Consider the following 14,924-nt stretch of genomic DNA (forward strand, 5'->3'; position numbering starts at 1 on the left):
ATGAACATCACTTATAAGCCGAACTGAGTGTTATAGTTGCAAAACTGTCACTACCAAATTAACTCACTGCAGCTATATGAGGCTCAGTTATGTCCTGTAGTCAAGCTTAACTCAGTAGTGTAGCAAACTTCTCTGTTCAAAGCAAAGTAATAAAAGGAAAAAAAAAAAAATTTCGATGTATTAATATAAAGAAACCAATGAACAAAGTATGAACAGTCCTGTATGTCAGAGAGCTATACCGGTGCCCAAGGATCAGAGGATAACCCCATGAGGGTAATATTACAGTTAAGGTACCTTCAGTGATTTCCATTGGAGATCTCAAGAGACAGAAAGGTAAATTCGAGTCAGTTGATCTGTATTTACTGTACGGAATTATCCGAGGGAGCCCATCTGTGCGGGAGGAAAGGTAGATGTGGGGATTCGTCTCTGGGGGATGAACGCCGGATGACCCAGGGACCCCTCACACACCCCCCTGTGGTTTCTTCCTGTAGGTGTGTTTAGGTTCTGCCCCGAGTCAGCCGACTCCCCCAGGAGCGTTATGAACTGGTTGGAAGGGCTATAAAAGCGGAGCCCTCCATTTCCAATTCACAACTGCGGTAACTAGTGAACCTCTAGTGAGGAGAAGAAGGGGTCCCTCGGATACTCTGGTTAACACTCTCTTAAGAATTCCCCTCTGGGTGCGTATATGTCAAGTTGTACCTGATGAATAGAAGGATCTGAGCAAACCCATAAAGAAAAGATAAGAAACGTGTGAAAAGGGTTGAGAAAAGAGGGGAAAGGTAGGGTGAGGTTCAGTTAATAACAGAAACTAAACTTGTGTCAGGATCAATACCGGTATGAGAGTTATGTTGCAGAATGTGGCCCAGGGTTCCCAGACGGTATTAAACTTCCCAATTTTGTCATTCAGCTTCGCTACTATTTGTTCCTGGGACATAATCCAGGACACCTTTCTCTTGCAATACTGGAAGGAAACCGTGGGTCTCTTCCATGCTTTTGCTATGGTGATTTTCGCACCCAATAAAATAAAGTAGGGTAGTACCTGTAGGTGCTTAGGTGTATTGGGTATATTGTGGTTAAGAAAGGCAATGTGTGGGTTGGGGGCCACCGAGACCTTTATTAGTTTACCAATTGTACGGAAGATTTTCTTCCAAAAGGTTCATATGGGGGGACAAGTCCACCATGTATGTAGCATTGTACCCACAAGTCCACATCCCCTAAAGCAGAGAGGTGAAGTCCCAGGGTATATCAATGCCAATCTGGATGGGACATAATACCACCTGGTCAGGACCTTTAGGCTGGCCTCTATAAGGGAGATGTTACAAATACCTCTATAGGAGCGTGTCCAGGATCGGAACCAGTCTGTTGTCTGCCACATTTCGCCTATGTCCTCCTCCCAGGTCTTTGCGTAGGATGGCTTTTCCAGATTTGTCTGTAGTGCGGTATAAATCAAGGAGATTCCTCCCTTTTGTTCCGAAAAGTTAGAGCACCAGTGTTCATAAGGAGTTATTGAGGGAGGTTCAGGTTTGGTGATCCAAATAGGGTTTAAGAAGTGGGAGATTTGTGTAAATCTGAACTGTTCCGTGTCAGGCATTTCTAGTTTACGCTTACAATAAGACAGGGTAAGAGGGACGTCTGGGGAAAGCAAATGTCCTATCCGGTAAAGGCCTTTGCCAGTCCACCATCGGAATGCTTGGATGTTCATTCCTGGTGGAAATTTAGCATTATGGAATATGTGGGATAAAGGTTTGAGTGGTGATATAAGGGAGGGGTGTTTAAATAATTGAGTGCATAGTGCAATAGAGTGAGAAACTGTGGGGGCCATTATGGCAGGTCTTTGTTTAGGGTCACACCAAAGGAGAAAATCAATGGTATTGAGGGGTGTAGCCCACCTTTCCATTGAGAGCCACACGGGCTTCGGGCCCTTAGTGAAAATGATTGATATTTGCGATAATGAAAGTAGCCCCAGAGGTCCGGAAGGCCTAAACCTCCCTGTGACTTAAGGCGATGAAGTATTTTGGATGGGCATCTATAACCCTTATTGCCCCAGACAAAGCGTGTAATCTCTGATTGGAATTTGCGAAGAACATTCCTCGGAAGCGGGATTGATAGAGAGTGGAACAGGTATAAAAGACGGGGAAGGAGAGTCAACTTTACAGCGTGGACTTTTCCCAGCCAGGACAGACCACATCTCGACCACTTTTGGAGATCCCCCCTGCACCTGTTGATCATGGGGGGATAGTTAGCTTTAAAGAGGTTATTTATATCTGGGCTTAAATTAATCCCTAGATAGGGGATAGTCGTGGGGGCCCAGGAAAACTCAAAGTTGTTAGTTAGTTGTGTCACCATGTCAGAATGAACAGTGATGTTTAAGGCAAATGATTTAGACATGTAGACCTTTAAGCCCAAGATTTTGCTGAATGAGTTCAGAACCCCGTAAATAATCGGAGTGGTTATTAGAGGTGAGGTTATAAATAGCAAGAGATCGTCTGCATAAAGTGCGCATTTGTGCTGCTGGTCCCCGTACGCCACACCTCTGATATCGGGATTTGTTCTAATTGCTATGGCCAAAGTTTATATGGCCATCGCAAAGAGAAGGGGTGAGAGGGGACAGCCCTGCCTGGTGCCCCTCCCAATTGGAAAGGAGGCCGAATATCTTCCCATTAACCTCACTTGGGCAGATGGATTGGAGTACATAGAGTTGATTATGTTTAGGAAATAGGGGCCAAAGTTCCATCTTCTAAGGATCTCTGAAAGATAGTTCCATTCAATTGAATCGAACGCCTTGTGTAGGTCGATAGAGAGAATAAAACCCGATTGGGGGGAGCCTCCGTCCCAGCTAGATTTAAGGAGGGAGATAACGTCTATTGTCCTTCTAATCTGATCTGGGCCTTGCCTCCCAGGTATAAAACCTACCTGATCTCTATGGATATATGAGGGGATAAAACTTGCTAATCTATTGGCTAATATCTTGGTTATAATCTTGATGTCGTTGTTAATTAAGGATATAGGCCTATAATTTCCAACTTCGCTTGGGTCTTTCCCTGTTTTGGGAATCGCCAAAATATATGCTGCATTTAAGTCTGCCCCCAATGGGGAACCTTCCCTAAGAAAATTGAAAAACTTTGTGGGATGTGGGGCCAATGTTTCCCCAAATTTTTTATAATACCCGGTGGAGAACCCGTCAGGTCCAGGAGAAGAGCCGACTTTCAAGGAAGTAATTGTATCCAGAACCTCAGTGACCGAAAAGGGGCTTTCAAGTAGATCCCTATGATCTGAAGTCAAGGAAGGTAAAGGCGAGGAGTCAAGGAAACCTCCTTGTGATTGACCTGAAGGGTGATGTTGAGATCTATATAGTTCCGAATAGAACTGTTGGAAGGCTTCCATAATCTTGGTAGGGTTCTGGGTCAGGTCACCTGAGTTTAACTTAATTTTGGGGAATGCCAGTTGGCGAGGTTTAGGACTAAGTTTTACCGCTAATTTCAACCCTATCTTATCTCTCTGGGAGTAGAAACGCACCCCTGTCCACCTGAGATGCTTTTCAGCAGCTGTCGTTAGGTTCAGGTTGAGAAGGGCCCGAGCCTTATCCAAGTGAGCCAGAGATTCCGAAGTGGGATTTAGTTTGTGGGCTTTTGTGAGAGATCGAAAGTTTGCTGTTAATTTGATCGTGTCACTTTTGTGTTCCGCTTTTAGTGTAGCTGATAATTGCATTAGTTTCCCCCTGATCATCGCTATATGAGCAGCCCATACTGTGGATGGGGAGACGTCAGTCATGGTGTTTAGGCTGAAGTATTCCTTAATAAATTTCTCTATGATAGTGGCCTGTATGGGATCGTTAAGAATCGATTCCTGCAGGTGCCAACAATTGCGCTCCCTATGTCCTGATGGTCTGTGGAGGATTAGAGTGACCACTGAGTGGTCCGATAGAGGGGAGTCCATAATCCGTGACTGTACGACCAAAGGGATCATAGTGGCATGTGTAACGATGTGGTCTAACCTGGCATAGGAGTTATGGTGTGCTGAGAAATGCGTATAATCCTTAGAGCGAGGGTTAGTTTCCCTCCAGGCATCTACCAATCCCGCCTCATGTAGTAACTTAGCTACTTTAACGCTCTGTCTAGTAGGGCGTTTGGATTTCGGTATCCCAGCTCCAGACTTGTCCAAGGAGAAGTCAAAAGCTATATTGGAATCCCCACCAATAATAGTTGTGCCCTTAAGGTGAGGGCGGAGTTTGTGTAGTATGGATTCAAAAAAAGCCCTTTGACCTCTATTAGGAGAGTAATAGGATACAAAGGTGTATTGTTCACCATCTATGTTCCCCGATACTAGTATAAAGCGTCTCAGAGGGTCTATAATCATCTAAGGTTGAGAGAGATTGATATGTTTGGCAAAACATATTGCCACCCCTTTTGTTTTGTTGGGTGCGGAGGATATGAAGAATTGGGGAAAGTTGCGATGGAGAAATGTGGGTTGGTATGATATGGGGAAATGGGTCTCCTGTAAAAAGAGAATGTCCGTGTGCATAGAATGGTAGAGTTGAAACAGTTTCCTTCTTTTGACGGGGGAGTTCAGTCCCTGTGTATTATGTGATAAAATTTTGAGGGTGGGAGGGACTTTAGGGAGGTCAGTCATTATTTGAGTGTTGTAAGGTCATGCTTATGAGAAAGGTCTTACCTGTACATGTGGAGGAGAGAGCCTCAAGTATCCCTAGGAATAAGCTTGCCGGGAACCAAAGACCTGGGCGGAAAGGCCAGAAGCGAATGCGGAACCTGGAAGTGCTCATGTGATGAGAGGGAGAGAAAGAAAGGAGAGGGGTGAGAGAGAGTATTAGAGGGAGTAGGCAAGTTACTGAAATCTGATCCATTAAACTGTCATACATGTAACAAGAACAGAGAGTAATAATACAGGGGTCCCCAGACCCCTCCCTTACCCAAGGGTAGGATGGACTGGCCATGCCTTACCCTTTTACCTGAGAGGGCCGGGGTCGATTCAGAGGGACTACCGGACTAGAAACCAAATGCACGATCAGTGCCTCTGGTTTCAACTGGAGGTGCACTAGGTCCACTACAGCCCCGCCACCTATAAAACCGTATAACTAATGAGAATAAAACATGTGTGAAATAGGATTGCACTGCACCACCTGGGCCAAAAGTTCCAGTAGCGGAGCAGTGGAATCTGATTAGGGGGGTCAGCAGGCCCATTCGGTCACTAAAATGTGGTCAAGAATATTGAAAATACCAAGGTAAGAACAACTTCAGGATCAACCAGTGAGAGGAGGGTCCAACAAGCACCAGAGGTTGAAAATACCTATCTTTTCTGAGTACTGTCCAGATGAGATATATATAAGTTGAGAGGCCCCCTCCCGCCCCTGCCCCATCCCTGTAATTTCACAGGGTCGGCTGTTGCTAGGCCTATGATATCCGAGATGGGAAGAATGGAAACTGCTGTAAAGGAATAAGGCCGACTGTCATGTGGCATTGTTGCAGGAGGCGCAAAAGTAAATCCCGGGGAGGTCACCGTTGAACCGAAAATGTCCAAGGGGGAGTTCCGGATCAGATCCCTGATCCAAAAAGAGGACAGCACATCACGGGGGAAGATTTTTCTTAAAGCGTTTGGAGCTCTGTTTAAGCCAGGTGGGTTGCAGCGGGCTTGCTGGTGGAGGCCTTTTTGTGGATGAAGAGGAGCTCCTGTTCGTCTGTGAGGAATAAGGGTCCTGGGAGATCAAACCCAGTTGCAGGAGCAGACGTTCTCCCTCGGCGAATGAAGAGAAGCCGTAATTTTTGTTCCTGTAGGAAAAGTTTAATCGAAGGGGGAAGGACCAACGATATGTGATCTCTTTTTCCAGCAGCAGTTGAAGTAGCGGTTTGAGAGAGCGCCTTTTTTGCACTGTGTATAGTGACAAATCTGCAAAAATCTGGATCCTGTGTCCCATCAATTTGAGATTTTCTGAGCCCCTAGATCTTCTCATCACCTCCTCCTTTATGGAGAAGAAATAGGGTTTCACGATAATGTTTCTGGGAAGGCCATCTGATCGGGGGGTTAAAGGGCTCTGTGAGCTCTGTCTAGCTCCTGTTGTTGTTCTGTGATATCTGGTATGAGGTTCCGTAAAAGGGTCTTCACAGCGGCATGAACATCCTTTTCTGATTCAGGGAGCCCTCGAACGCGAAAGTTATAGCGTCTCGATCTATTTTCGAGGTCGTCGATCTTTGCAAATGCTGTTTCAAGCTGGTCTTGCATGTCTTGAATCCTTGCTGAGTTTTGATTAATGCGAGATACCGCTTGGTCAGCTTTCTTTTCTATTATATCAATCCTCATCCCTATTTTCTGCAGGTCAGCATGGATGGATGAGGTAATTTGTGCTGCATTTTGGGCCAAGCTCTTGGAGAGGAGCTGGGAGAAGGCCTCCATCATGGAGGGGAAATCGGATGGCACAGGGATGTCAGAGTGGGCTTCTGATACAGACAGTAACAGTCCTGTATGACCGTCCATCATAGGTGTGGAGGGGAGGCCCAAGCCCATCCTGCCCAGGAGGGACTCCGTGGATGAGGGGGAAGCAGCCTGGGGCAGGGGCGGAAAGTCTGTACCTGGGGACTGTGGTGGCTGTGAATGCTGTGAGTCCTGGTCAGCTATAGAGTGCTCCATCTCCTCCGTGTTGTGCGGGCCTCGTGGAGCCGCCGCCATCTTGGCATAGCTGACCTGAATGCCTGCCGCGGTCATCTGGCTCGTCAGGTTCCTGCGGACGTTCGCCGTTTTGAAGGCAGTGTTCCTGGGGGTTTCCCCCGTTCGTGTGGCCCAGTAAGGTGCTCGGTGGGTTGCTCCGATCGCTCCGGTGGCTGTCACAGAGCCGTGGTGGAGCGGAGCTCTAACAGCCTGCGGCCATTTTAGGAGCTCCCGTGCATGCGCCCAGAAAAAATATTTTTTTTCTTACTCTGTTATAAAACATATCCACTAAAAACATTTAAAAAATCAAATTTCTTCATCAATTTAGGCCAATATATATTCTGTTACATGATTTTGGTAAAAAAAAAAAAAACTCCCAATAAGCGTATATTGATTTCTACAATCTATGGGAAGGATACTGGAATTGTTATTTATTTATTTATTTATTTTTAATACGATTAATGGCGTCGATCAACGACTTATAGCGGGACTGCGATATGAGCGAATATGACACTTTGTGTGAACCAGTGACACTAATACAGTGATTAGTGCTATAAATGTGCATTGTCTATGTACTAATGACACTGGCTGGGAAGGGGTTAAACATCCAGGGCAATTAAAGGGTTAAATGTGTGCCTAGCCAGTGTTTTTGTGTGTACAGTGTGCTGCTTTTACTAAGGAATGTGCTTTGTGGGGAAACAAAAACCAGCACATCCCCCGCTGACAGGACAGAGCTCCTCATTGTTTACATAGACGGAGATCTGTCCTGTTTTCCTCCTCGCTGATCAGCGGGTACCGGTAGTCATCTATTGGCTGGCACCCACTGATCAACTTGTGCTTTTAGAAATCACAGCACAAGCGGCGTGCGCACCCCCCATGTGCACATGCCCTCTACCTGGAAGAGCAGAATCACGTACTCTCCGGTATCACCCCGCTTTGTAGTATATTGTGGAGTAGATCTTGGACCTCCTTGCACAGGGTTGGGGGAATGTGACAGCACCACTCCCAAATGAATGGAGCATGTCCTGTGTGGATCGGGTACTCAGTGGCTTTGGTGAACCTGTAGTCTTCTGGACCATTGGCAATGGCAAATACTAGTAGATGTTTCTCCAGTAATTGATGAAGTAGTCTCTGTTGTGGTAGAGGAAAGCCTTGGAAGGGTATGTCCAGAAGCTTCACCAAAAGGTTGTATTGTAACTTGTCTAACAAAGCCATGGCTGCCTGTAGGGAGGCACATACTGCTTCTACTCCTGGTTGGGCCTCTGAGATACAGTGATGAGGCCTGCTATGTGGAGGTCTGCTATGGTGGCATGGCTGGGGAGTGAGACTGGGGTTGTCCCCAGGTTAATTAGCTTCACCAGAACTTTTCCCTTGTGGATCTTGGATAAGGTGCAGGCAACTAACCACTCCACAGGTGCCATTGAGTCCTTACGTGGTTTAACTATGATCGTGGCCCTCTGAAGCTTCTTATGGGACCCAATGGGTAGAAGCAGTGCTGACAACTCCCACCTGCTCGGGTTGTTTCCCAGCTGCCCTCTGTTGAACCACATATACCCTAATCATGTTGAGCCATACCGCCTGCAGGGCACAGCTCCATGTACATCAGCTGGGATATTCAAACCCCAGGCTAGCAAGCGGGGTAAATCAAAGTCATTGAGTACATTCATGCCCAGAACAACAGGTACTGCAGATCTTACTGGGTCATGTGTCACTACTACCCCCACTTGTTCCACCTCCTGATCTTCAATTTGGTTCCTCACCCAGGTGACACCCTCTACCAAGATAGGTAAGGTCAGGGCCGCCATCGGGGGTATAGCTGATACAGCTGTAAAGGGCCCTGGGCCAGAAGGAGGCAGGACGGTGAAGGGGAGCCCTGTTGTGCACTATAGAAACGATCTTGCAGCTTCTGCTGCTGTCTGTATCACTGAGCTCAGACATTGAGCTCTTTACTTCCACCTCTGGCTACCATGTGCATGTGCACCCCTCGTGTGAGATGCTTGTTCTGTGCTCCTCTGTGTCACCAATATGTCAGCTTTGTGAAAACGAGCTAGGACTAGGTAGGAAGATTTCCTTTTCAAATAGGGGCTGTGAAGGAAAGGGAGGGGGCTGTTTGTGTACAGGGAGGGGCCAGAGGCTTGTGTGTTAACAGATTTGTGTATGTTTGGGGCTGACATATATATATATATATCTATATATATATATATATAGCTATAGATAGATATATATATAGATTAAGATATATATATACACATAGATGGGGGGTTGAAATATATACAGGTGTAAGGGGGGCTGGCATATATACAAGTGTGAGGGGGCTGAGATATATACAGGTGTAAGGGGGGCTGACATATATACAGGCGTGAGTGGGGCTGGCATATATATAGGTGTGGTGGCTGACAAATTTACAGCTCTGGGGGGGCTAACATATATACAGGTGTGAGGGGGTCTGATTGTGTACAGGTGAGGTGGCTGGGGTGTGGATTCGGTGAGATGGCCCGTGGGAAAGCACTGAGGAATGTTGGTGGTCAGGCTCAGGGGGGGCCCAGGCCTAAAGCTGTGTAAGGGGCCCAAAAATTTCTGATGGCTGCCCTGGGTAAGGTATTGGCCACTTTGAGGGAAAGTCATGAGGGGTCCAGCTGTTCTCATGTTCTGAACTGTTAGGCAAAGAAGTCATATTCCATGACAGTAACCTCATAACCAGTGTTGATTAAGCATGGGACCTCCAGGTCATTAATGAGGACAGTCACTATTGGGCTTGGTGAGACAATGGATTCTGGTTTGTTGGGACCTTGTATTGACTGTCCCGGGGGTTGTCCTTCTCTGAGCTACTAGTTTAACAACGGCCTGCATGAGCTTTTGAATTCAGGCCACAGTTCTTACATACTGTACATGTCCATATCGGCCACACTGCCAGCACTTCCAGTCCACCTTTGGGTCCCTCCGCAATGGATTCATGCCCTTAGAGGGATGGGCCAAGTCCAGTTGGAAAAAGGATATTTCATGTTTCAAGGAGGCCAGTTCTTTTGCAAGTTTCCTCAACCTCAACTGTGTAGCTGATAGGGGCAATGGAGTTAGGGTCTCATCTTTCAAGTGCATTGGATCATACTCCTGTGTCACAGCCACAGTTTGTTCTGCATCTTCCTATTCCCACCGAACTGTGTCCACCACAATGTCAAGGAAAGAGCTTGCAGGTTGCCTTCTAATTTGCTCTTGCAGGGCTCTCCTGACTGGCTTTCGTTCCCACTATGAGCTGGTCCTTCAGTAGATGATCTAATTTGGTAATATTGGCACAGCCACGCACATCACACTTTTTTAGGAGTTTCCAGAGAGCTACCGCAAAGTGAGTGAGGCTCTCATCTTCCTGCTGTCTCCGGACAAAGAATCTCCACCTCAACTCTGGGAATGTTATACTCTCTCCAAACAGGCCCTCCAAACAGGCCCTTCAATTTGTTTCAGTGTGGCCCGTTTCTCTTCTGGCAGAGCAATCACTTCTCGGTGGGCATCATCCTCTAAGGTGGTAATAGCCAGCTCTGCAACCAGCCAGCAGGAACCTGGTATAGGTGTGCAGCACTCTCTAGTCTCTCCTATTCAGCCAGAATAATGTTTGAACCATTAAACTTAGGCACTAAGGCTAGGGCCGATCCTAATGGTGCCATGAGGGACCCTGCTCCTCCTTCTGCAACAATTCCAAGAAGGAACATATCCTGCCAACTGCCACCGAGTTTGAGTGGGTGCATGGTGGGGCAGTGGCAGTAAGTACACAGTCCATCTGAAATTAACAGAACTTGTACTGTAGTCACGGCCCAAAGATACAAACAGCCCAGTGGGAGGAGACCCAACTGGGAACACTCACAGTTCTGTACAGTAATACAGAACCGAACAGGTCCTTATGTACCGACAGTGTCTGTCTCTGAGGGTGTAGTGCAGCCTAGCCAGTCTGAACTCAATTGGTAGGAGTCCTGGAAAGGATAGCATGTCTCTATCATGTCCCTATTCATCTGGAACCTTTCCCTATTACGGCTCACTTTCCCTGAAAGATGGTTACCTGTCCCTGCACTGTCCACTCACAACATGCACGCCAAACCCAGGAGCCAGAGTCTTAAACAGATCTGCCTGATCTAAGATGGCCACCAGAGTCACATAGGATGAAAGCATCCGACCAAAATGCTTCCCCAGTGACCCAGGAAACCATAGAAGAAAGGTTCCTCCTGACTCTCTCTCCTTCTGCAATGCTGCAGTGTTTGAGCGCCATCCGCAGTGGAAGAGTGAGACTGCACCTGCCTACATGCCAATACCCTAACATGCAGAGAGAAATGATGATGGTATTCACATTAGAGTCTGCAGAGGGCCAAGGTGCCATATCCTCAAAATACAGAATAATAGCAAAAAAAATCCCCCCAAAACACAAAAATAAAACAATTAATTTTATTAAATATGATATAAAACAATGATAAAATCAAGACTAATTAAATGGTTAGACCCTGCTGTTTTTTGAACCACCTATAAACTAGGAATGAGCTGAACCCCCCTCCCCGTTCGGTTTGCACTGGAACATGGGGACAGACAAAAAATTTGTGCGAACACTGTTAGATTCTATGGGACACGAACATGAAAAATGAAAAGTGCTCCTTTTAGAGGCTTATATGAAAGTTATTGCCATAAAAAGTGTTTGGGGACCCGGGTCCTGCCCCAGGGGACATGTATCAATGCCAAAAAAAAAGTTTTAAAAACAGAAGTTTTTTCAGGAGCAGTGATTTTAATAATGCTTCAAGTAAAAAAAAGAATTAAATATTCCTTTAAACAACGTGCCTGGGGTCCCCTTAGTCTGCCTGTAAAATAATGCATCTTTCTGATGTGTTTAAATATCCCACAGCAAAATTACTTTTCTAAAGAAAAAAAATGTCATTTAAAACTGCTTGCGGCTGTAATGTATTGTCGGATATAGATAAAATAATTGAAAAAAAATGGCGTGGTGTCAGGAAATGTTCCATCCGCTGGTAAGACCTGTTATTTGGCATGCAGTACTGAGGTCCACCAGCAGGTGTCTCCTGGCAGTTTGGAACTGTCAGGAGTGCTTTTCCCTGTTAATATAATATCATCTTTGGGCCGCAGTACTGGCGTCCACCAGCGGATGGATCCTGGCAGTGTGGAGCAGACAGTACCTCCTACAATCAGGTGTCACTTGAGGCCAATCATAGGCCTATAAATACCCGGCAAACATTCACATGTTTGCCTTGATTTCTTCATTGCCTCCTGACCTGCTAGCAATCTGATCCTGTGCTCTGAACCTGATCCTGTCCCGGACCCTATCCTGTCCCACCTGTTACCTTGTATCCCTGCCTGCAGTCTGACCCATCCATCCTCTCCCTGTCCTGTGTTCCTTACCCCATCGGCTGACCTCCCTGTGTATGACCTTGGCCTGGCTTATGTTTATGTCTCTGGAACATCCCTTGTCTATCTGCTGATCTGCTGTGTATGATCCTGGCCTGGCTATTGTTTATGAACCTGGTATTTCCCATTTATTGCATTTATCTATCTGTTGTTATTTGTGGGTCTCTGTCTGTGGTTGGTTATTGCACTGTGTCATATTGTTGAAAAGTGTTAACCTTGTCTCTAAAGCTCTTAATGCAAGCTATAAACGAACCTGCCTCTTGAAGGACGCTACTGTTGTAGAGTAAGACTCTGAGCAGATCTGTCTGTAGTGGCAGTGTGTGTGGCAGACGCTTATTCTAAAATTATAATTGGTATTGCAAAATTACGAGTCTCCCCCGGCTCGGTCTTTTAAACGGGGGTGGTGGCAGTTAAAGGGTTAATTGTGTAATTAGCCCAGTGACAATCACTCTCAGGCTGCTCGCACCTAGATTGTGGTCCCGCAAGCTGGAAAATCTTTGTGCTGGGCGCAGCTGAGAGTGGCATTGTTACGTAAGTGACAGCGTGGTGTGAGGTTGGCCGGTCCTTTGTCGCGAGTTAGCGAGGAGGGCAGGGATCTGACACCCGCGTTTGTCACATATTGGAGTTAATTGTATTATATTACTTTCTTTAATAAATTATTATATTTTCACTTATATACGTTTGGGTGTCCTCTGTCGCAGATCACACGGTTCTGGTCACACCTGTTCATGACAGTAAATCAAGGCCATCTCTGACCAGAAGTGACTGCTCAAAGGAACCATTGTAGTGCTATGAAAATGCAATCAGAAACAGTTGTTCTCCTTGCCTCACTGGTGTTGGAGGATAACAATTACTGTCGTCTGGTATTGAAAGAGTGGGCCAGGGATCAGCTCCTGGAGTGTATCCATCTGGCCCATTCTCTGGTTGATCAGGGTAGATTGCTATTTGAAAATGTTCAGCCTCTGATCCAGCTGTGTGCAGAGCTAGCCTTGTCCAGAACCCCAGAGGGCGGGATGATTTTCCTCCCCCCTTCAGTTTTGATCAGGTTGAGTCTCTGGTGTGGTTATTAGAGGATGACCCAGCCTTTTTCATGGAACATTATGCCTCTTGTTCACAGCAGGTGTTGTCTGATTGCATCCATTTAGTGCAATCGCTGGTTAGTCAGGCTGTGTGTGAATCAATGTTTGTTCATCCTGTGCTACAGGCATGGTCAGATCTCCTTAATTTAGCCAAGCCACAACAACCCAGCTCTGCCATTAATCACCTGCCTTCCCAAGAATCTATTCCCCCATCGCTCATGGCAACCTCAGCTACAGCCCAATATACCCTGCTCCCCACCAAGTATCAATGCCCTGTTTCTACTTCCTGTACCTATCCTGCCTTTAACCCACCTGCCTCTTTTCTAATACCTGCAACTTCCCCACAAGAACTCCCTCTGGCTGCTGTTCCCCCTTCCTTGCCATATCCCAGCCCTTCCTTTCAGTATGCCTCACCTCCTGTCTACAGTCCTACAGCCACCTACAGATCTCCAGCAGTTAAGCCAAAGAAGAAACGGAAGTTCTTCCCTACTCATACAATCCTGCCAGTAACCCAACCTGCTCCCGCTTCCCAGATGGATGTGCCAGCTTCCCAGATGGGTGTGCCAGCTTCCCAGATGGGTGTGCCAGCTTCCCAGATGGGTGTGCCAGCTTCCCAGATGGGTGTGCCAGCTTCCCAGATGGGTGTGCCAGCTTCCCAGTCGGATGTGCCAGCTTCCTAGTCGGATGTGCCAGCCTCCCAGCCTGATGTCTTGAAGCTTGCCTTCCAGCCTGATGTCTTGATGCCTACCTACCAGCCTGATGTCCGGGTGTCTGCCCTCCAGCCTGATGTCCGGGTGTCTGCCCTCCAGCCTGATGTCCGGGTGTCTGCCCTCCAGCCTGATGTCCGGGTGTCTGCCCTCCAGCCTGATGTCCGGGTGTCTGCCCTCCAGCCTGATGTCCGGGTAGCTGCCCAGCTTGAAGTGCCAGCTGCCCAGCTTGAAGTGCCAGCTGCCCAGCTTGAAGTGCCAGCTGCCCAGCTTGAAGTGCCAGCTGCCCAGCTTGAAGTGCCAGCTGCCCAGCTTGAAGTGCCAGCTGCCCAGCTTGAAGTGCCAGCTGCCCAGCTTGAAGTGCCAGCTGCCCAGCTTGAAGTGCCTGCTGCCCAGCTTGAAGTGCCTGCTGCCCAGCTTGGGTTGTTCCTGTCTGCTGCCCAGCTTGGGTTGTTCCTGTCTGCTGCCCAGCTTGGGTTGTTCCTGTCTGCTGCCCAGCTTGGGTTGTTCCTGTCTGCTGCCCAGCTTGGGTTGTTCCTGTCTGCTGCCCAGCTTGGGTTGTTCCTGTCTGCTGCCCAGCTTGGGTTGTTCCTGTCTGCTGCCCAGCTTGGGTTGTTCCTGTCTGCTGCCCAGCTTGGGTTGTTCCTGTCTGCTGCCCAGCTTGGGTTGTTCCTGTCTGCTGCCCAGCTTGGGTTGTTCCTGTCTGCTGCCCAGCTTGGGTTGTTCCTGTCTGCTGCCCAGCTTGGGTTGTTCCTGTCTGCTGCCCAGCTTGGGTTGTTCCTGTCTGCTGCCCAGCTTGGGTTGTTCCTGTCTGCTGCCCAGCTTGGGTTGTTCCTGTCTGCTGCCCAGCTTGGGTTGTTCCTGTCTGCTGCCCAGCTTGGGTTGTTCCTGTCTGCTGCCCAGCTTGGGTTGTTCCTGTCTGCTGCCCAGCTTGGGTTGTTCCTGTCTGCTGCCCAGCTTGGGTTGTTCCTGTCTGCTGCCCAGCTTGGGTTGTTCCTGTCTGCTGCCCAGCTTGGGTTGTTCCTGTCTGCTGCCCAGCTTGGGTTGTTCCTGTCTGCTGCCCAGCTTGGGTTGTTCCTGTCTGCTGCCC

This window comes from Aquarana catesbeiana, linkage group LG03, assembly GCF_042186555.1.
Source record: "Aquarana catesbeiana isolate 2022-GZ linkage group LG03, ASM4218655v1, whole genome shotgun sequence".
Classification (NCBI taxonomy): Eukaryota; Metazoa; Chordata; class Amphibia; order Anura; family Ranidae; genus Aquarana; species Aquarana catesbeiana.